Source organism: Elgaria multicarinata, chromosome 15 (assembly GCF_023053635.1).
Source record: "Elgaria multicarinata webbii isolate HBS135686 ecotype San Diego chromosome 15, rElgMul1.1.pri, whole genome shotgun sequence".
Classification (NCBI taxonomy): Eukaryota; Metazoa; Chordata; class Lepidosauria; order Squamata; family Anguidae; genus Elgaria; species Elgaria multicarinata.
In genome coordinates this window covers 245,878-269,371 of record NC_086185.1, presented here as the reverse complement: position 1 = coordinate 269,371, position 23,494 = coordinate 245,878, and the positions used below count along the sequence as shown (strand labels likewise).

Sequence of the window (23,494 nt, the reverse complement as noted above, 5' to 3'; positions counted from 1 at the left end):
TAGAGTGATCTGCTGTGAAAGCCTTGCATGAAACAGCTGAACTATGCAGGGGAGGAAGATGGAGCTCAGAGGCGATGTAGCGATGCCAGGGGCAGCTGGGCTCCCACTTACGCACATTTTCTGTGGATTGTAGCTGTGCTGAGATAAGCCAACCACAGATATGTAAAAGCAGAACGAGAACAGCAACAAGAAAGGCCACACCTCTGACTTTGTTATAGCAATTTAATTTAACACGCTTGAGAGCTACAGCCGTTAAATAAAACAAAATTACATGATATCTTTCTGTTGTATCTCCTTGGAAAAAGTGTTATTTCAATTCCCTTGTATCTGAGATGAATTGCTGGGGGAATTTCACGGTTGGCAAATAAGGGCTGAAGGGTGCGCATGTGTAAATGTTGCATGCGCACTGGACTTCAATACTGCGCTGGCCAGAGACAACCTTAATCTGGCGTTGACATTTGGCCAGTGTGTTACTTGCTCTTGGCTTAACAGTAGTTTTAACCACCATACAGTAAAAGGAATTTAAAATGATTTGGGAGAAATGTAACTTTGAGACAGAGGAGTCACGAAGCAATACGATCAGTAAAATTTAACGGAGTTCTACAACAGGATTGTAGTCTCTGTCTTTTAAGACTCCGCTGTTCCGTTCATAACCCGAATAATAAATTTAGTAATAAAGTTTAATGACACAAAAGTTAGACCTAAAAGCAGTGCAAAGTCCTAAGATCACCTTTGCACCTTTGAGACATTCCTCCACTATCAATGTAGGTCAGAAAGCAAAGAACCATTTTATTATTTCACGTGTGTTCTTGCCAATGTGGAAATCCTTCAGAAGCATGTTCACTACGTCGTAGAACTGGTTGTCATAAGCTAGTTTGTAATACACATCGATATCATCACAATAGGTCAACAGCTTCTTCAGGTTTTTTAGAGCCGGTTCATTGCCTGCACGCTGCTTGAACCTGAAAGAGATGGTCATACTGTTAACAGATGTCCTCACCCCCTCTGCTTTCATCCTACGGCCAGCCTCTCCATTAGTTCAACCTAGTGCCGAAAGAATGAGATCTACCCCCTTTCAGTACGTACTCTGAAGGACTTGAAGACATGAAGCCAGTATCCCAATGATACAGAAAACCTGATTTGGGAGAAGTCTCCCCACTGGAGAATTGGGCTTCAAATGGTTCACTTGGTTGCAGAGGACTTACTCCTGGGCCATTTCCTCAAAGGTGCTCGCCTTGAGCAGGCCACGCTGCTTGCACTCCTCCAGGTAGCTGAAGTCCTCCTTTACAGTCACTTGCTGATACAGGACTTCAGCCCAGTCCGGAACGAAGTCATAGGCCTCAGCCACGACTGCCGCCTAGCGAGAGATTGGGAGTGGAGAGGGAAGAGATCCCAGTTGGAGCAGGAGCAGGAGCATGCTAGGAGCTGCACGCTGCCCCCTGCCAACAAAAGGACTCTGCCCCCTAAGGCTCTCTGTCCATCGTACTGAGATCCTGACTGCATGTCACATTCACAGCATGAAAAGTAGCCAGGCTCTCAGAAAGAACAAGGAAAGTGTCTGGGCCCACAACAGGACCGAGCTCCAATCAAGCTCTTGCAAGGAAAAATACTCAAGATCCAACAATAGCTGTAAGCTGTTCCCGATGGTGAAAGCTCTCCTGTCCTCTTCGTCACCGGGTAGAACCTGGGCAGGGACATGGCACATTCCAGCAGGCTCTTCTGGCTCAGGTTGATCTGCAACAGGACAGCCTTGGTTTGGGTCCAGGCTACCTGCGGGGTCACCTTCACCTGTACAATCCACCTCGCACACTCAGGTTCTCTGGGAAGAATTTCCATCAGCGAGCCAAAATTAGGCTGACATGTATTACCCAGAGGACCTCTTCTGCTTCTCCCAGACTGTGGCATGGCCTGCCGGAGGAGATTCGTCAACTTAACAGTCTTTTAGCATTTAAGAAAGCTATAAAGACGGATCTCAGGCATATCCAGTGGAGTCTTAGGATGTTTTTAGGATGTTTTAACAGTGTATACTATGTTTTTAATCAGTATTTTATACTTACTGTTGTTCCCCACCTTGATCCAAACGGAGAGGCAGGTAAGAGATAAAATTATCATTATTCCCAACCTGTTGCGCTCCAGATCTTTGGACTAACTGTCACCAGCCCCAGCCAGCATGGGCAATGGTCAGAAATGGTCAGTGGGAGCTGTAGTCCAAACCATCTGGACAGCACCAGGTTGGGAAGGCTGCAACAGGGCAACTGGATACATACCGGACACCAGGTTTGGATTTGCATGGGCAGAGCAGACTGTGATTTGGAGCTGCAAATAGGAGGGTTTTTCCCCACCACCAAAGGTGCAGCATGCGAAGCCGAAAGTAACAACGAGGGCCTGAGCTAGTTCTCCCCTTCAGACACAATGGGAGTTCTTCTGCAAATCCTGGATGGAGGGTCACTGACCTTCACTAATGCTAATGCTTTACCGATAGGAATAGTTCTCTGGCGTAGTGGTCTACCATTGCTTGGCTCCGACGGGCCAATTCAAATGGGTGAGCCCAGGGTGGCTGTGTGCAAAAGGACTAGGCAGAGCGTAAAGCATGAGCGTATGCCCAGAGGTTCTCGCACCTCTTCGCATCCTGTGTGGGTAGAAATGCAGCCACAAGAGTCAGTGTTTATGCTCCAGGTCTCCCCTGACTCTTGATTGTATGACCACGGTGGGCAGCGATGCCGCCTGCTCTGTGTCAGGGGACCTACTCTGTGTCAGGGGACACACGCTCCCCCATCCCACCCCACCCCCTCAAACCCACCCCTACGGCACCTCCTCCTCCTCCACCTGAGATCGAACACCTCAGACATCCCACCGTTTCCAGGTCCGGGTGGCTCCCGCCCGGGGCTCCCCGGGACGAGCGGCAATTTACCCCAAGGCTGGGATTCAATGAGCTTCAGCTGGACCTTGGCTGCCGCCTCGTGGTTCTCCCCAATCTCCCGGCACATGCTGAAGCAGAGGGCGATCATGTTGTGCTTCTCGCTGTCTCCTGGTGATGTAGTCCAGCAGCGCCGTCTTGAGGGTCCCGCTCTGCCAAAGAGGGAGGGGCGGAGAGTGAAGGCAGCGCGTGGCTTGGGACCTGGCCAGCGCCAATCCTCAGGGCAAGTGAGCTCTGGCGCTGAGCAGAGCCCTCCAACAGCAACGCCAGGCCTCACAGTCGCTTGTGAAGGAGCGTAAAGGTGGCAAGAAAAACCTGCCCTTAAGACGGGGGTGGGGCAACTTGTGGTCCTCCAGCAGATATCCAGGTCTCCAAGTCCTGCCGTCCCTCATCACTGGCTCTGCTGGCTAAGGCGGAGGGAGGGGAACTGTAGGCCAAATACACCTGGAGGGCCAGAGGTTGCCCACCCCTGCCTTCAAGGATGAGGGCATGGGCAAGTGACGGAGAGTTCGGTAGCACGGGGCAACATGTCGTGGGAATGCAGGGACTGGGGCGGTTATTTTGGAAGAGGGAAACAAGCAGAACAAAGGCACTGGAGGTTCTACAATTTGGAACTCTTGGACTGGGAAGGGTGGATTCTGTTGTTTGTACCCACCGGGTGCAACTTCTTTCTCATTAGCACCTCAAAGTGGTGCTTCTCATGCAGCAAGTCAAAGATGTAGGTCATCTCGTTGTACCTGCCGATGCCAGTGAGAAGTCGAACCTTTGGGGAGAGAAAAGAGCTTGAGCTTCAGAACCCACAAAACGTCACCCCACACGTTGCCGTTGGAGCAGTGCTGTGTCATGACAGCCCCACTCTTCCACTTGGGACAGAGTCCCTGCCTGTGGAATGCCACTGACCAGCCACTTCCCCCATTTCAGTGGGGTTCCAGACACTATGGACACCTCCCAGCTGCAGGCAAGAACTCCCCAGCTGAGAGACTGAGCAACGGAAGAAACGAACGCAAGGCCAGGAGGAAGCAATGGCTGCTCTCTCACCAGACCAGTGGAGAGCCACTCGCTTCCACACACAAGGCCCGACTCCTGGCACTGCTTCTCATGAGAGACACTGCAGGATGCTTGCTGGCGTAAGTCAACATGCAGCACAACAGAACAAGACCTGTGTCGGAGCACAGGCCACCCTGCACAGGCGCGGGCAGGCGAGCGTCTGCCTTGCCACGGCCTTCCCTGCTCAGTGAGGGAGACAGCGGAGCTCCGGGAATCAGTGGGAGCCACAACAGCCTGCCGCTCTAAAACCCCAAAGACCAGGGGGAGGAAGGGGCACCGCAGCCACTCAACATCCACCACGGGGTGCTTTTGGGGCTGCCGCCACCGCCGCCGTCTCTACATCCCACAAGGCCGTATTCTTCGCTGGGTGCTAAGTGTTCGTCCGTGAGCGTTCGGGCAGCTTGGAGAACGCGAATAATCCCTTCCATATGACACGTGAGGCTGAAGCAATTATGGGCGAGGATCAGGAGCTCTGTAGCTAAGGGAGGGAGGAATGGGGGCTCCCATCAGTAAGCATTTTGCTTAAAACAGAGTTCATGTGGCCCAAAAGCCAAAGAGCGGGATTTAAGTCCCTGCCTTGTTACTGTCTGCTGAATGGGACCCCCAGCAGCCAACCTCTCAGCTGTGGGAGACCCAGAGACCCAGTTCCCAGGCTTGAGTCATGAAGGTCAGAGATGGAGACCACCGCTTTCCCCTTCTGGGAATGTTCGCACATTCTCAAAGGGCTCAAGCGGTAAACCTGCACTGCTCCCTAGACACACGTGCAGCCTGGGGAACTGCAGCAGCATGTGAACCGAGGCCTCCACGAATGCAGCTCCTGGCATCGCATTTCCCAGATGTCCACCACGCAAAGAGAGCAAAAGGACAGGACACGAGGTCGCTCCTACAGCACAGTCGTATCTATGTGTACTCGGACATGACGTCCCAGGGACTGCGACGAGATCTGTGGCCAAGTGCGCATGTTTGGGGTAGCCGTCTTAGTCACAAGACCCAAGTCCTCGTAAGCGTGACATTACTGGACGTCCAGAGATAAACACTTACTGCAGGCAAGCTCCCCGTGAGGGACAGATGAAATTTTATCCAATAGCTTCACGCCAACCAGGGTGGGGTCCTGGCACAGTTTGGCCAACTGCAGGAACGCCTCGCTCTCCTCTGCTGGATTTAAGACTTGCTTTTCCCCTGTACAGACAGCAGGCCCAGAATGACATAGCGGCCACAGCACATTCCTCCGCTGAGCACCTGGGCCACGAAGGCAGCCTCTCCTCTCGCAAGTTTAGGAGTTCTTCCCCCATAAGTTGCACGAGCTCTGCCCTTGGCCCAAGAAAGCCATTTAAATGCCACGGCCATGGCAGAAGCAGTGACTTATTATTTTAATTTTTAAAAGTATTTTCATTCTTGTTGTAAGATGCTTTGGGTCTGAGAAAGATGTCCAGTAATAAATAATTGGATGATGGTGGTGGTGATGATGATGTAAAGAGGGTGGGATGGGGTGCAGGCAGTCACAGATCCCTCCTCCTCCTCCCTCCCAATCCCCTTTCCTTTTGTGTCATGTCTTTTAGATTGTAAGCCTGTGGGCAGGGACTGTCAGGAAATACTTCTGTAAGCCGCCATGAGAGCCTTTTTTGGCTGAATGGCGGCATAAAAATGCTTAAATAAATAAATAAATAAATAAATAAACGTGAGCTGACAACGTAACGCAGCATCGAGAAAGGGCCACTTCAACGTTTTGGTTGGTATCAAGAGGCACAATGTCAGCCAGACTCCCAGAGTTTGGCGATCAGCTGCCTGGAACGGAGCAAACAGACCAACAGCAGTGAGAACCCTCTGCCAGAGATGCTTTAAGGTGGGCTCCTGCATTGAGCAGGGGGTTGGACTTGATGACCTTACAGGCCCCTTCCAACTCGACTATTCTATGGGCCTATGAACTGGAGCCCCCACTCGCCCATACACACCTTTTCCTTGCAAAGGCGCCAGCACTTCTCGGGTGACTTCCTCAGCCACGAGCTCCGCCACCATCTCTGGCTCCAGCCCCTGGGTGGTGAGGAAGGCCTGGGCCTTCTTGCCCCTGTCTGGCTGCTGGGAGGACAGGATCACCCGAAGCAGCTTCTCAGAATCATGGGCGGAGATCTCACCGAAGGAACAGCCCAGCTCCTGCAGAGCACCACGGAGAAGGACGGGGGGAGGCCAATCCTGAAGCACCTGCCGCCTGGGAGAACCCCCACCCCACCCTGACCCCATGCCAAACGGACAGGCAAGATGCTCGGGGAAATTCCTATGCTTTCTGGAGCGCCCGCCCCAGGCGGCTCCAAACATGTGTCCAGACATTCCTTGGACCCACACGGACTACAGCACACCTCTTGGATAACAACGTTGTCCACAGGCAACTCTGCAAGTTCTGCCACTCCCCGTGCCACGGAAAAAGCGCGTCTCTCCTGCAGCTGTTCCAGAATTCTTCTGCGCTCATTCTGGAAATTCTCAACAGTGTAACTGCTTAAAATGGCACCATCAATTAAGACAGAAGAATCCTTCAAGGCAGAGCTGAGGGCACTTAGCTTCTTCAAATCTGGCCCAATGTACAAAAGGAGCACAAAAAACAGTAACGAAAAAAGACAGGGCCGTTGCTGAAGACGTGGCGCCATCAGCCCTTCAGAGGCGAGAGCCTTGGGGAAGGAGCAAACGGGGACTCAGAGGTCAGCCGCATCGACCTGCCACCCAGGTCCCTCCTCCTCCTCCTCCTCCTCCTCCTCCTGCTCCTCCTCTGAGCGCCACCCTGGCCAGAAGCACATTGGGCAGCGAGGACAGAGACGGCCACTTCAGTGGCTGTGCCCAAGCAGTGTGGCAACGAGGGACAGGGCCTTTTCGGTGGTGGCCCCCAGACTGTGGAATGATCTCCCTGAGGAGGTTCGCCTGGCACCAACGCTGCTCTCTTTCCAGCGCCAGGTTAAGACTTTCCTCTTTGCCCAGGCATATGGCGGCACATCCTAATGACCCACATGTTTAGTTTTAATCGGTTTTTAATGCTTTATGCGTGTATGTACTGTGCTTTAGAGTTTTAAATTTTGTATACTTGTTTTTACCTCAATTTTAGAATTTCTATAAACCGCCCAGAGTGCCCTGGCTATGGGAGCGGTATATAAGTGTAATAAATAAATAAATAAATAAATAAATAAATAAAATGTACCACTGGCATCCATGCTGCTTTCCTTTCAGATGCCAGGTGTAAACCTCTTCACGTACCCAAGAGCTAACTTGCCCAAGTGTGCTCCTTTTCATGTGCCAGTTTATTTAAGCACTTCACTGTTTTAATGCATTCCTAATTTCTAAAAATTTGTAAACCATCTTGGAATCAGTCTAGAGCAAATGTTTTAAACAAATAAACCACGTCAGGCTGATCAGCAACTGGTGGCCCCAGTCCCTTCCCTTCCCCAAGTGATGAACACAGAGGACAGGGACTGCAGAGGTAGAAGGCTTGGCCTTCTGTCGAAAGGCACGGGCCTTTCAATGCACTTGCAAACTACTTACTGCTCTGCCAAATTTCTGTTGGTTTCCTATCCCATTTCTGTGCCACAATCTATTATTATTATTATTATTATTATTATTATTATTATTATTATTATTATTATTATTATGTTCTATTACACTTAAAAGGAGACCAAATTTGGCAGCTAAAGACTTCTTTAACCCTAGCTTGCCTTTAAGGGCCGCCTGAGGCCAGGCACTGAAAACGACACCCTGGCTGAAGTTAAGCTCCAGTTAAAATCCACAAATGTCAATCCAGCGACTAGGCTACGTGGGCAACACCCACCCACAGGAAACACACACACAAAATGGTCCTTGCCGTGAGGAAGAGCAATGTTGGGAGCTGCAAAAAGCTGAAGGCGTTTTCCTAACTCCTCCTGGGTCCTGCATTGCGGCAGCATCACTTCCAGGAGACATGAAGCCTGTGACTCCACCCAGGGCCTGGGGAGGATGGGAGGCGGCACATCACGTGTGGCTGGAAGCTGTGGAAAGACCACCTGGAGTAAGCGAGGCGGGCTGCAGAACACGCCTGCCCACCACCCGGACTTCAGGCCAGGGACATATTGAGGCAACTTGCGCGAACAGCCACCCTCCGCAACAGAGGTTTAGGAAATGAGGAGTTGTACACACCAGGAAAGGTGTGGTGTGTGGGTGTTAACTGTTCTTCATCTGGTGAAATTAAACTCACGATCAAAAGAACACAACTAAGGAAACAGGCTCAGTAGACTTCGGGCCTGTTCAGAGGACATGCGAAGCCACGGTTAGGCCGTCGACCCTCTTGCAGCAAGTGGTGAGTGCGTGTTTAAACCGTGGTTACATAGCCACCATGGTTAGGAATGGTTCACACAACATGCTAAGCCATGATGTTTACCTCAAAATGCTTAACCACCGTGGTTTAGCATGCCGGCGAAACAGGGTCAATGCCTCTCCCTTTAGGAATCCCTCCGCTGGATCCCAAAGAATAGGATCGTGGCCCATGTTTTACCCCATGTAATGTATGCAGGACCTCCTCCTGGTGGATGTATCTGTCGGGAACAAAGATTGCGCCAATGCACGCCTCTTGTCCTGCCTGCCTCATTCCTCTCCCTAAGCGCAGGACAAACATGCGACTCAGCAGCAGCAGCAGCAGCTTCGCCTAACTGGTTGATTCTCCCCCCCCCCCCCCATCCCAGACAGGGCTGGAATTGGAGTAACGAAAGGCCTAAGAGGCTAAGAAGAGGAACGGGCCTGTTGCAAAAATTAAATATGATAAAATCAAACCAATTATCTAACATTAACAAATGTATCTGAATCAAACACAAAAATCTTCACCATAACTCATTTACTACACATTTCTTCAAACAAACTTCTATATATGCTTTCTTCTTTCTCCCACTTCCTCATCTTAAACCTTAATAAACCTTTTATAAATTGGACTCATAGTTTGATCACTCAAGGAATATTCTGCCATGTGCCAGATCGCTTGGTTTCTCCTACAGGCTTTCATTCATTGAAGAAGAAAGGGGAAACGGGTGAGGTTCACTCTGGGGTGTCTCTTCTCCCACTGAGAGGCAGCATAGTGTAGTGGTTACAGTGTTAGACTGGGACTAGGGAGAATCAGGTTCAAGTCCGCATTTGGCCATGAAGCTTACAGGGTGGCGCTGGGCCTGGCGCAGACTCTCAGCCTAACCTGCCTCATGGGTGGGATCGGGAGGGGCACCGACAGCGGGGTATCAATGCGACCAATAATTATTTAAAAAGCAACCATCTGTAGTTTCGAGGATCCTCTCACCACAGAAGCCAAATTGTCTTAGAGCGCTGGTAGAATTTAAGAGAGAAGCAGCATGGCACTCAGCCCATCGAACACCTGCAGCTTTCACAACAATATACAAAGCAGAGGCACCAGAATCTGCCTCAGCTGTTAAAGACTTGGGTATTTTTAAAAGCTTCATCAAGTGAATTAAGCTTCTGCTTACTTCTGAAATGCTGGCTTAGAATGCAAGGAGCCTGGCTTGGGCTTCGTGGTAGATTTTGTAGTCCATGCACAATTTGTACACCTCCAGCAGCAGCAGCAGAGGGGAATCCTTCATACAGTAAACATACATACCTTCAAGGAAGTTGCTGGTCTGGAGGTCAATTATGACAAATCTGATTTGCTCTGTGTTTAATATCCCTTTGGCTGAACAGAAAAATATTCATAACTTTATTGCTTGTTAGCCAATCAGGCCATTCGCAATATTCAACGAATTTCCAAAGTCACTTTAAGATTTGGCAGTTTAAAATACTTAGGCATTCAGATCACTAAGGAAATCAAACAACTGCGTATGCGCAATTTTGATCCTTTATGGAATGCTCTAAGAAAAGATATGACACTGTGGAAGGAACTTAAATTATCTTGGCTAGGGAGGAATGCAGCCCTGAAAATGACTTTGTTACCTAAACTGTCTTTTTTATTTCATACCCTGCCAGTAGAGATTCCTGGAAATGAATTCAAACGTTGGCAACAAGCTCTATCCACAGTCAGTGGAGGGGGCAAACGCATCCGGGTCAATCAAGCGACACTATTCTGACCAACTAAACTAGGGGGGGTTGGTGTCCCAAATCTTAGGCTGTACCATGATGCTTTTCAATTGAGGCAACTACTCAAAATAATTAGAAATGAGACAGCAATCCCGTGGGTGTCAATTGAAAGCGCCCCCTGCATCCCTACGATCAGGGCGATCCCATTCCTTCCAACATTGAAAAAACATATTCAAATAATTAATAACCCATTTTTGAAAGCAAATTTAAAGGTATGGGCAAAGTGGGCAAAATGGTTTGCACCATCCCCTTCTCCCCTAACCCCGATTTTAGACCACCCCCGATTCAGAGATCAATTTAAGTACAGACAATTTGCAGGTTGGGAAGAAAAAGGTTTTTTCCATATTCGTGATCTCTTTATACAAGGAAAAATCATATCAATGCAACAATTAGAGGCAAACCTGAGCCCACTCCCTTGTCCCTGGCTCCAAAAACTACAAATAGTCTCTTTTGCAAATGCTCTATATCAATTCCATAACATTCCACGCTCGCTTACTATATTTGAGAAAGCTTGCCTGACTTATTCTAGAAAGGTTAAAGGGGGAGCTTCTGATATATATCACATGATATTGAATTGTTAATTCCCAGATAAGGGAGGGTTAAAAATGATTTGGGAACATGACCTGTGCACCAGTTTCACTGAAGGTGAATGGAAAAGCTTGTGGCAATCAGCACCCTATAAAACAATATCCCCTTACAATATGTAAGGGGATAGATTCCTTACAGCTATTCCCTCTTCTGGTTCCTACCCCAACCGGATAGTTCCTGGTGGCCATATCAGCTTGCTCTCGGGTCTGGTGCTGCTGCTGCTGAACGCCAGGTCAGTCCAGAATAAAATCTCCCTCATCCATGATTTGATTGTGGATGAGGGGGCTGACCTGGTATGCATCACTGAGACCTGGGTGGGTGAACTGGGTGGGGTTGCTCTCACCCAGCTCTGCCCTCCTGGGTACTCGGTGCAGCACCAGCACAGACTCGAGGGCCGGGGAGGGGGGGTTGCCGTGGTCTATAGGAATACAATCTCCCTCTCTAGGCTTCCTGTTCAGTCGAGTGCTGGTCTGGAGTGTTTGTACTGTGTGTTGGGTACTCGAGACAGATTAGGGATTCTGCTGGTGTACCGTCCACCCCGCTGCCCAACAGTCTCCCTGCCTGAGCTGACGGAGGTTGTCTCGGACCTGGTGTTGAGGACCCCCAGGATGGTGGTTCTGGGGGATCTCAACTTCCATGCCGAGGCTGCTGTATCCGGAGCGGCTCAGGACTTCATGGCTGCCATGACAACCATGGGGCTGTCTCAACATGTCATCGGCCCAACACATGCAAAGGGACACACACTTGATCTGGTTTTCTCGACTGGACAGGAGGATGGTGATCTGGAAGTGGGGGAACTAACATCTACCCCCTTGTCATGGTCGGATCACTTCCTACTGAGGTTTAGACTCTCGGCGGCCTTTCCCCTCTGCAAGGGTGGGGGGCCTATTAAAATGGTCCGCCCCCGGAGGCTAATGGACTCCGATGGATTCCAGAGGGCTCTGGGGGATTTTCCTGCTGATATGGCCGGTGCTCCTGTCGAAGCCCAGGTCGCTCTGTGGAATGCAGAGATGACTCGGGCGGTTGACACGATCGCGCCCAAGCGTCCTCTCCCTCTGAGCAGAGCCTGGTCAGCTCCTTGGTATACATCTGAGCTGAGGGCGATGAAGCAAGAGGGGAGACGGCTAGAACGCAGGTGGAGGAAAACTCGTGCTGGGTCTGATCGAACACGGGCTAGAGCTCACTATCGAGCCTACTCTGTGGCGGTGAGGGTGGCAAAGAGGCAGTTCTTTTCCACCAGCATTGCGTCTTCTCGGTGTCGTCCGGCGGAGCTTTTCCGAGTGGTTCGTGGCCTGTTACACTCTGGGCCAGGGCGTGAGATAGTTGAACCCTCGGTAGCACGCTGTGACGAGTTTGCACGGCACTTTGAAGATAAAGTCGCTCAGATTCGTCATGAATTGGACACCACACTTAATGCAGCACCACTAGTAGAGGTGTTCAGAGCGCCGTCCGGCTCAGTTTTATTGGATGAGTTTCAGTTATTGAGGCCCGAGGATGTGGACAAGGTGCTTGGCCAAGTCCGGTCGACCACCTGTGTGCTTGACCCTTGCCCCTCGTGGCTCATTACATCAAATAAGGAGGGGATCGCCGGCTGGGTCCAGGAGGTTGTAAATGCCTCCTTGAGAGAGGGAGTGGTGCCGGCCTCTTTAAAAGAGGCGGTAATTAGACCACTCCTGAAGAAGCCTAATCTGGACCCGGAAGATGTTAACAACTACAGGCCGGTGGCTAATATCCCTTTCCTGGGCAAGGTGCTTGAGCGGGTGGTTGCAGGACAACTCCAGGCACTCTTGAATGAAACGGATTATCTAGATCCATTTCAATCGGGTTTCAGGCCTGGTTTTGGAACAGAAACTGCCTTGGTCGCCCTGTGGGATGACCTCTGTCGGGAGAGAGACAGGGGGAGTGCGACCCTGTTGGTTCTCCTGGACCTCTCAGCGGCCTTCGATACCATCGACCATGGTATCCTTCTGGATAGGTTGTCTGAGCTGGGAGTTGGAGGTACTGCGTTGCAGTGGTTCCGCTCCTACTTGGATGGCCGATTCCAGAAGGTGGTGCTGGGGGATTATTGCTCTGTGCCGTGGCTCCTAAGCCATGGGGTTCCGCAGGGCTCTATTTTATCCCCTATGCTGTTTAACATATACATGAAGCCGCTGGGGGAGGTTATCCGGAGATGTGGACTGAGGTGTCATCAATATGCGGATGACACCCAGCTCTACCTTTCCTTTTCATCAAACCCAGGTGAGGCAGTGACTGTTCTGAACCAGTGCCTGGGCACGGTAATGGACTGGATGAGGGCTAACAAACTGAGACTCAATCCAGACAAGACGGAGGTACTGTTAGCGGGTGGTTCATTTGTCCGGCGAGGTGATGTTTGCCCTGTCCTGGACGGGGTTGCACTCTCCCTAAAGGATCGGGTCCGTAGTTTGGGGGTGCTCTTCGATCCAGAACTGTCACTTGAGGCACAGGTGAACTCAGTGGCAAAGAGCACCTTTTATCAGCTTAGGCTGATATACCAACTGCGCCCTTATCTGGACAGTGATAGCCTAGCTACAGTTATCCATGCTCTGATAACCTCTCGTTTGGATTACTGCAATGCGTTATACGTGGGGCTGCCTTTGAAAACGGTCCGGAAGCTTCAGCTGGTACAAAACAGGGCAGCCCGTTTACTAACAGGGACTGGCTGGCGAGATCACATTACGCCAGTCCTTTTACAACTTCATTGGCTGCCAGTCCAGGTCCGGGCCCGATTCAAAGTGCTGGTATTGACATTTAAAGCCCTAAACGGTTTGGGGCCAGGTTATTTGAAGGAACGCCTCCTCCCATATGTACCTACCCGGACCTTAAGATCATCTACAGGGGCCCTTCTCCGTGAGCCCCTGCCAAAGGAAGTGAGGCAGGTGGCTACTAGGAGGAGGGCTTTCTCCGCTGTGGCACCCCGGTTGTGGAATGAGCTCCCCAGAGAGGTCCGCCTGGCGCCTACACTGTACTCCTTTCGTCGCCAGCTGAAGACCTTTTTATTCACTCAGTATTTTAACACTTAATTTTAACTTAAATTTAAATTATACTGTTTTAACTCTGTATTTTAACCTTATATCAATTTTGCTGCGTGGTTTTATCCTGGTTGTGCTTTTTATATTGTATTTTGTATTTGTATTTTTAACTTGTTGGTTGTTTTATGATGATTTTAATTTTTGTGAACCGCCCAGAGAGCTTCGGCTATTGGGCGGTATAAAAATGTAATAAATAAATAAAATAAATAAATATCAGCAAAAGTTAAAGAGCTCACTCTGAAAATCACTCACAGGTATCACCCCTGTTAGACTGCACCATATTAGTGCTACTATATCCCCGCACTGTTGGCGTGGTTGCTCCGTTCCTGGCACTTATATTCATCTTTGGTGGGAATGTCAACAGGTCAAAACTTTTTGGTCAAGGGTTTTCCAAACCATTACAAACATTATTCATGTTGAAGTAGAAACTGACCCAGCACTGGCTCTACTTTCTATTTTTAGGAATGCCAATAGAAAAATTATTCCCAAAGCCTTGGTCACCCATTTGCTGGTTGCAGCCAGGTGGGAAATTGCCCAATTCTGGAAAAGCGACAGACCTTTTGACCATCAACGCTGGTTTGATAAGATTTGGAAACTAGCTTTAAATGATAAATTGACACAACATAGCAGGTTAGCAAGAGGAGAAATAACATCAGACACATTTGTGGAAAACTGGCTGGACTTTTTCACATTTATTAATATGAATCCTGGCGAACCTAGACCCCCAATGACTCAGGAATCCTTTTGGTCAGAGGTTCTAACTTAACCTGCATCTTTTTCTGTACCAAGTGCTTATTGAAGGAATGAACACCCGTGCTTTTTTATAGTGGTGCTGTGGGAACATTTATATTGTTGTTGAGTGTTTTCTTTTATTATTTATTTATTTATTTATTACATTTCTATACCGCCCAATAGCCGGAGCTCTCTGGGCGGTTCACAAAAATTAAAAACATTCAAAGTATAAAACAACAGTATAAAACCATAATATAAAATACAATATAAAAACTCAACCAGATAAAAACAGCAGCAATGCAAAATTACAAATTTAAAACCATGTTATTTAAAATTTATAGATTGTTAAAATGTTGGGAGAATAAAAAGGTCTTCACCTGGCGTCTAAAACCATAAAATGTAGGTGCCAAGCAAACCTCCTTAGGGAGCTCATTCCACAGCCGGGGTGCCACAGCAGAGAAGGCCCTCCTCCTGGTAGCCACCTGCCTCACTTCCTTTGGCAGAGGCTCACGGAGAAGGACCCCTGAGGATGACCTTAGGGTCCGGGCAAGTACATATGGGAGGAGGCATTCCTTCAGATAACCTGGCCCCAAGCCGTTTAGGGCTTTAAATGTTAATACCAGCACTTTGAATTGGGCCCGGACCTGGACTGGCAGCCAATGAAGCTGGAAAAGGACTGGCGTAATATGGTCTCGTCGGCCAGTCCCTGTTAGTAAGCGTGCTGCCCTGTTTTGCACCAGTTGAAGTTTCCGGACCGTTTTCAAAGGCAGCCCCACGTATAACGCATTGCAGTAATCCATACGAGAGGTTATCAGAGCATGGATAACCGTAGCTAAGCTATCTCTGTCCAGATAAGGGCGCAGCTATATCAGCCTAAGCTGGTAAAAGGTGCTCTTTGCCACTGAGTTCACCTGTGCCTCAAGTGACAGTTCTGGATCCAAGAGCACCCCCAAACTACGGACCCGATCCTTTAGGGGGAGTGCAACCCCGTCCAGGACAGGGCAAACATCACCTCGCTGGACAGAAGAACCACCCGCTAACAGTACCTCCGTCTTGTCTGGATTGAGTTTCAGTTTATTAGCCCTCATCCAGTCCATTACCATGCCCAGGCACTGGTTCAGAACAGCCACTGCCTCACCTGGGTTTGATGAAAAGGAAATGTAGAGCTGGGTATCATCCGCATATTGATGACACCTCAGTCCACATCTCCGGATAACCTCCCCCAGCGGCTTCATGTATATGTTAAACAGCATAGGGGATAAGATAGAGCCCTGTGGAACCCCGTGGCTTAGGTGCCACGGCACAGAGCAATAATCCCCCAGCACCACCTTCTGGAATCGGCCATCCAAGTAGGAGCGGAACCACTGCAACGCAGTACCTCCAACTCCCAGCTCAGACAACCTATGTGTGTTTATTGTATTTGTCCTTACTTGAAAATCAATAAAAATAGTATTAAAAAAAGGGAATATAAAATCAATACAATATTAAAATAACCATCGCTGCATCTTAAAATACTCAGCCAGCCACCATTTTCAGTTAACCAATTATCCAGGCCCCTCCTAGATATGATAAAGCCAGTGACACTTGTAGAAAAATGTTCCATGTCCTCTCTTTTCAGGGGAATATCTTGTGTTTGTAGACTCTCGGTCAGCATTTTTACAGGGAAAAAAAATAGAAAAGATTCTGCCAAAATTTATAATCCCATCGGAAAATTCTTCATTCATAACCATTGTAAAAGTTTGGATAGCCTCAGTCAAAGAACGGATTTGTAATGCGTTGATTAGTGGTGTAATTTTATTTTTCATAGGTTCTTGAATTTTAGAGGTTGCTTTCTGTGTAATCGCGAGGGTCTGAACCAATCAGATGCACCTTTGGGTATGACTCAGCCAATTAGGGCCCAGGGATGATATAACAAACACTCTGTACCCTCATTGGCCAAGTCTGCCCTAAAGGCAGTGTCTGATTGGTTCAGATCAGTGCTATTCAAAATGTCTTACAATCCTTTGAAATGTGGTACCGTGGGGCCTGCAGGTTGAGCCACATGGGACTCCCTAGGGCTGCCCAGGTGGGTGCAGAGGAGGAGAAGGAAGATGGCAGCAGCTGCGACAGCAGGCTTAGGGTCAAGGACTGGCCCCTCTGAGCCTCTGCACACTCAGCAGCAGCTGCCTGCCTAGACCAGGCCTGCTTAAGGCATATAGTAAAATGATTTTAAGTTTTCTACCCAATAATAATAATGATAATTTCAGACACACACACACACACACACACACACACACACACACACACACAAACACACACACACACACCCTATTTAGTAAACATTAGCATAGCCGGGAGAATCTGTGCCATCTCAGGAAGCAGGGGAACTGCATTTTCCCACGCCTCTCCTTCCTCTCTCGCCCATTGGGGCTGAAAGGGCCTCTTCTTAACCTCAGGCTTTGCCCTCAAACTCCTTATTGGGGCTGTCCTCACAGGGTTTTATCTGCAGCTTGGCTAATAAATATGAACTCACTTAAATCGAAGGTTGTGTCTGCTGCCCGGAGGGCTTTGGCCACAAGTTCCAGGCCGAGCTGCACAGCTCCCAACACGTCAGTCCCGGTTCACACCTCAACTTCCTCCTTGGGACCAGATATGCCCCCTATGTGCCCAGGGATGCACTGGTCTGACGGGTCATGTCATTTCAATGGGCAGAGGGCACTGAGATCAATTTGAGAGAGGAAGGAGCCGTAGTGTGTGGGTTGAGAGCGGGACTAATAAAGAGGGAGTGAGAGCAGCAAGAAGAGCAGAGGAGTGGCATTAAAGAGGGGCTGTGGCTCAGTGGTGGAGCACCTGCTTCCCGTGCAGAAGGATCCAGGTTGAATTCCTGTCATTTCCAGGAAGGGCAGGAGAAATCCATGCCTTAAACCCTGGAGAGATGCTGCCAGCCAGTGTCAACAATGCTGGGCCAGATGGTCGGATCCAGTATAAGGCAAGTTCCTATGTTCTTATGAAAAACAGGGGGAGGCTCTGGAGACAAGATGAGGGAAGGGAAGCCTTCCGACCAGTGGCTCACCCCTATTTGCCCTCTTGTTGCTGTACCCCTCTGGTTACTTGAAGGAGAAGCACTTTTCACATGCTCTGATGGCCTATCTATCCACCCATCCCTCCCTCCCTCCCTCCCTCCCAATAGAAGGGAGAGCAGCATGCCAGGGAATCCTGGCTGTTATCTCTGATCTCAGACTGGAGATAACAGGGGGAACCCTCCAGGGGGCTCAATGGGCCAGGGGTTCTGCACTCCTGTGGCTGGAGTGACACCGTGTGTCAAATCTTTTTGAATGTGGAATGAAAAGCAGGAAACAACACTATGAAAGCGGTCTATGGAATGTGGATTTTGCCCCAACAGTTATCAGTCCACTTCAATACTCCTATAAAGCAGTAGTGTAGATCTAGGGTTTTAGAGCCATTACTTATTACTGCTTCTCAGTTACTGTTTGTTCCATTATATAAACCAACACCTGTTCATTCTTTTAAACACCAATGTTCTGGTCCAGCTGGATTAGAAGGTTGGCAACTCTGGCCTGCTTCTAAAATGCAAATGTTGAATCATGGCAATTTCAAATTTGGGGAGGCTGAAAGAGGCATCACTGTGTACTGGATTGCTACCAGTCTGTAAGCCTCCATGGTTCCTATCTTTTAAAACTGTAAGCTGAAAAACTAATGTTGCTAAATATGTTTTTACGGAGGTTTCACATCAAGAAATATTTGCATATGTATAAATTCTCTATGTATAAATATGTATAAATTCCAGGCAGGCGGCTACTAGGAAGAGGGCTTTCTCTGCTGTGGCCCCCCGGTTGTGGAATGAACTCCCCAGAGAGGTTCGCTTGGCACCTACATTGTTTTCCTTCCGTCGCCAACTGAAGACCTTTTTATTTTCTCAGCATTTTAACACCTAATTTAACTTAAATTTAAACTTTGCTGTTTTCATCTGATATTTTAACCTATATTAATTTTGCTGTGTGGTTTTATTCTGGTTGTGCTTTTTATACTGTATTTTGTATTTGTGTTTTAAATTTGTTGATTGTTTTTATGCTCTTCATGGTTTTAATTTTTGTGAACCTCCCAGAGAGCTTAGGCTTTTGGGCGGTATAAAAATGAAATAAATCAATAAATTAATAAATCAATAAATGCTAAACTCCAAACAGAGAGGTGCCAAGGCTCAAGGTTATCTGAAAGTCATTATTATTTCTTCTGCAAGCCCTAATGATTCTTTCCAGACGTTTAGAGTTGCTTGATGGTTGTGGAAATGCAGACGCTTAAAGGAATTCTTCACATGCTCCATTGCATGGGCCTGGAAGCTGAGCCACGACTCAGATGTGTTCTATCCCATCAGGAGCTTTGTGTAAAATATTTAACTTCAGGCTACCACCTCCATATTGCACAGCTGGCGGTTATGTTCACGAATGCTTTCAGAGCACCCAAGAGATATGGTCCTACAGAACATGGATGGAATAGCTAAGTCCTACTGAAGTCAACTGACAACTAAACTTGCACAGGTTTGCATGTTTATGGAGAAAGATCATACAGCTTGAGATATTCATAATTTAACCCAATGCTGAATATTTTGGTCTTATCTGGTGCTACGTTCCTGAATTATCTGGAGTTCAGCTGAAGTTACAAGTAGGGTTTAGGAAGGCTACAACTGTGAAGAGCAAGATCTCCCCAGCCCCTCTGGTTTTCTAGCCTGGATTGAGAAATTCATACATGCATCATTCTGGTTTCTTGCCACAATCTTGCCTCTACGGTTTCCTAAACCCAAACTGATGCATGCCCCACAGTCATAGATGTTGCACAACAGTGAAACTGGAGACGACTCTGGAGACTTGCCAAAGCCAAACTATTTACTTTGGAACCCTCAAAGGTGGCTCGATGACTCTAGTAAACGTCCTTGACAATGCACAGCTACGGAGAATTTAGGTATTGCTCTTTGACATCTCTCAGTTCAGAGAGGGTGCTGACCTATGTGGACAATGTCACCTAGAATATGTCCCTGAAATCTCTACAACATTCAGGGGTTCTGTGACAGCCACAGAGAGGTTCTTTTGCAGATGCCAAAACAGAGAATATGCTCAGAGGGTTTCCAGGAACTGTACTGACCATTTTTTTGCTTGTGGTGAACCACATAACTGCAGCATCCTGGTGGTGAAGAACCTTCTGGCTCTGGATTGACCGAGCCTTCTTAGGTTTGCTATTGGCTCCTCCTTGGCAGGAAGGAGTATAAGAGGGCTTTGGTCTTGGTGGAGCTTTACTCGGTCTACTTGAGCTCTGATGGTCTTCGTCTGTTTGGATGGGAGAGGGATGATTCCCCCCCCCCCCGGTGGACCCCTTCTTTACCTAAGTTCCCCAGCAGAAAAGAATTTCTGATAGACTGCCACCAGTCAGGATGAACCTCCTGACCCACCAGAGTCTGTCCAGCTGCTAGGGGAGTTTCTGAGCCCTGTTGCCAAGGGCCCCTTCCTTCAGCTCTGACCTTGGGAAAAGTAACAAGGAAGGCACTTTGGCTTTTCTTTCCCAAAGCCAAAAAACCACAGACCTTAACAAAATACCTTGTAAAATAAAATAGTAATTAAAAACCCACCCCAAAAGCGGTAGTGAAGGGCTTAGTGAGTTCCGGAGCACATCCAGGGAAGTGTTGTACTAACTAGATTATAATAGCCAACAGTAAAGGGATGTTTTGTACATTAGTGCCCAGAAGGGGAGGTCTCCCCCCCCCCCACACACAAAAAGGTTTCCTTGTGATCGGATTCCATGCAGAGGAGCATAACATTGCCAATGCGCTGAGCACATGAGTCAGTTTCAGTCTCTTGGATGTCTCTATCCCAGTGATGGTGAAGGGCAATTGGGAGTGTAAAATTCTACACAGCAATGAAAGGCATGGGAACCCTGCCCCCCTTTCTTTCTAGATAGCCTCCAGACATGGTAACCCTGCCCCCCTTTCTTTCTAGATAGCCTCCAGACATGGTAACCCTGCCCCCTTTCTTTCTAGATAGCCTCCAGACATGGTAACCCTGCCCCCTTTCTTTCTAGATAGTCTCCAGACATGGGAACCCTGCCCCCTTTCTTTCTAGATAGCCTCCAGACATGGTAACCCTGCCCCCTTTCTTTCTAGATAGCCTCCAGACATGGTAACCCTGCCCCCCTTTCTTTCTAGATAGCCTCCAGACATGGGAACCCTGCCCCCCTTTCTTTCTAGATAGCCTCCAGTCATGGTAACCCTGCCCCCTTTCTTTCTAGATAGCCTCCAGACATGGGAACCCTGCCCCCCTTTCTTTCTAGATAGCCTCCAGACACCAGATTTTTTTAAAAAAATATTTTATTTTATTTAAAGTGTTACAGAAAAGAAAATGAATACAAACAATCCCCTAACACTAAATATCAAACCGACAATTATATGGATATGTATAATATACAAAAAAAAAAAAAAAAGGAAAAAGGAAAAAAAGGTTGATTGATATAATTACTAGGGAATCGATGCTTAATCGAATTAGGAAAAAACCCACAGGCAACTGATAACATGTGATGGAGCATTTGTCAGTTGTTTTATTGGGTCTGGTATCTTATTGTAACTGTTTTCTAGCTCTCTTAGAGCCATTAATGATTGTGTAGTATATTTTTATTTATGCTTTACTTGTGGCTTGCAATTTTTGTGAAGCACCCAGAGAACTTTGGCTATTGAGCTGTGTAGAAATGAAATAAATAAATAGGTTCTATGAGAAAGTTCATTTTTTGGTGTGTTAACTACGAGCCCCCGCTTGAAGTATCAAAACAGAGCTGTCGGTTGTGTTGTGGCACAAAACTCGGGGTTTGGAGCACAAAACGGCACAAAACTTTGGCACTGGTTTGGAAAAGGTTCTAGGTTGGGGGGTTCCAAGTTAACAGAGCCGATCCAGTCGCAAGTCCATGGAAACAAATACATGGTATATATCAGGCCAATAAAAACACAATATTGTAGTATTCAAAACCTCGCTTTACCTACAAACACTTTACTAATACCAAACGCGTTTTGACCTATGGTCTTCTTCAGTGGTAAAATGAACATTCACAATTATACAAACATATATCAACCATACAGACAACACAAGTATCACTAGGCCCTACTGCAGCGTTAAGACCTGTAAATACAAAGGCAGTATTCTATTTAAAAATATTATTTTTAAAAAATTCCTACTTAAAATCCAAGTAAAAGTTATCCAAAAATAGGTTTTTCTAAAATAAATTAAATTTCAACTTCCCAATTCAAGGCTCTTGCCAATCCTTCCTGTAATACATGAAGCCTACAGAACGATACATTTTATAAAACGTATATAAACGGCTCCACCAAAGAGGATTGTTTTCCGTTTGGCAAAGGACTGCAGTAGTCCCAGAAGGGAATAAATAAACAGATCTATAGATAAAACAGGTAATGTACCAATTGTAAAAAGTAAAATATGCTAAGAATGTAGATATATGAAATGACACACTCACATACAAATGTCAAATAATAGTAAAATAACTCAGGATGCTGCCCGAACAGAAACTTTCCAGCTCCTGGCACAACTTATAACTGCTTAAGGCTCCCATTAAATTCTTAAAACAATTAGAACACTCCTAATTAAGGAGCTGAATACAACTTGAAGGACATTCATCCTAGGCTAGCTGATAACACTAAAATACTTCAAAACATCAGCAGTGAAACTACAAATCAAACACATAATGGCCTAACGCACCCACACACCCACATATATTTGCTCTTCCTAGTGCAGGACCATCCAGTTCATCTCCTCAACCAAGGCAGCTGGGGACTTAGTCTTTCGAGTGGAAGTCCAGACACCCACCTCATTGCTCCCACGGGTGGGCAAATGAGAAGGACCTCTCTTCCTGATCTTAAAATTAAGGCAGGCCCTGCCCTCAGGCATACACTCTAACAAGCCATGAGATGCAACGAAAGGGCTTAGGAGGGAGATGGAGAAAAACCTGATGGTGATGCTAGACTCTGTTGCCCAGAAGAAGAGGAATGTGGCTATTCTGGAACCAGTTCTGGGTGCAGTTCCACCATATATGGAGAAGCTTCTAACTTGGTGAGAAGAATGAAGAGTCTCTGACCCTCTGTCTTCCTTCTCGACCAGAACTCTGTTTAAATCCCCTCCAAGGAGCCCTGCACCCTGCCTAGGTTTATCCCGCTTGTTCAGGGTGTTGCTCAGGAAGTCCTACTGGCCCTTGTCTGGGCTGGAGAGAGAGCAAAGAAGAACTATATCCTTCCCACGTGCCCCAGTGAGCAGAGAAATGTGCCTTTTGAGGACCTGTGGGCTTTGGAGAGGGGGGAAGGGGTCCCTCTTGCCCAGAATGAGAGAAACCCCTCTTGTTTTCTTGGAGCCAGATGCTGCTACACGGTAGAGGGGGGGCACATCCATTGTCTGCTTCTTATGTGACACACTGGGGGCCTCTCGTGTGTGTCTTGGGAGGAATAGAAAGGTTTGGGGTTTTCTCAGGGCAGCAGTGATCCTATTCTGACTTGCTTAGTTCAATGAGCCTAATCCTTTCTCATTTCGGGAAATCACTTGCAGGTTTTCAGAAGGATGCAAAGTGTACCTCTTCTATTAATGATATACTCCCTTTAGTTCTTAGCTTGTGCAACGTCTGGGATGACTCCGGGTTATTCTCCCTCTGATCTCTGAGAGACTTGCACCTCGGTGTCGTGATAGCACAGCCCTCGAGAGTTTCTCAGCACCTGGAAAACGTTCTCTTTCAATTGGGAACAGTCAAAGCAGGGGAGGATGTCACATGGTCTTCCACCATCCCAAGGTTTCTGCCCAAAGGATCAGTGCACGGATTCAAAATAGTTTGCAAGAGTCCTCCTTGGTTCAACTTGCTCTGCAGCTTGTTCAGTGCAATGGGTTGTTAGTCAAGTCAGTAGAATTTACATGCTTTGCACCTCTTTTCGCCATAGCAGCAGCCTCGGTTTTTGCTCCGTCAGAGGTGTGAGACCGATGTTTACCATGCAAGAAAGGTTGGGAGCATTTGGTTGGCTCCGTTTGTATTCTCGGTTCATCCCTTTGATGGCTGA

General features: G+C 47.8%; 1 pseudogene; it reads right to left on the bottom strand.

The window, feature by feature from the left end:
* Positions 1–208: 208 nt before the first annotated feature.
* Positions 209–23,494, bottom strand: part of LOC134409325 (spatacsin-like) — a 43,903-nt pseudogene continuing 20,617 nt past the window's right edge.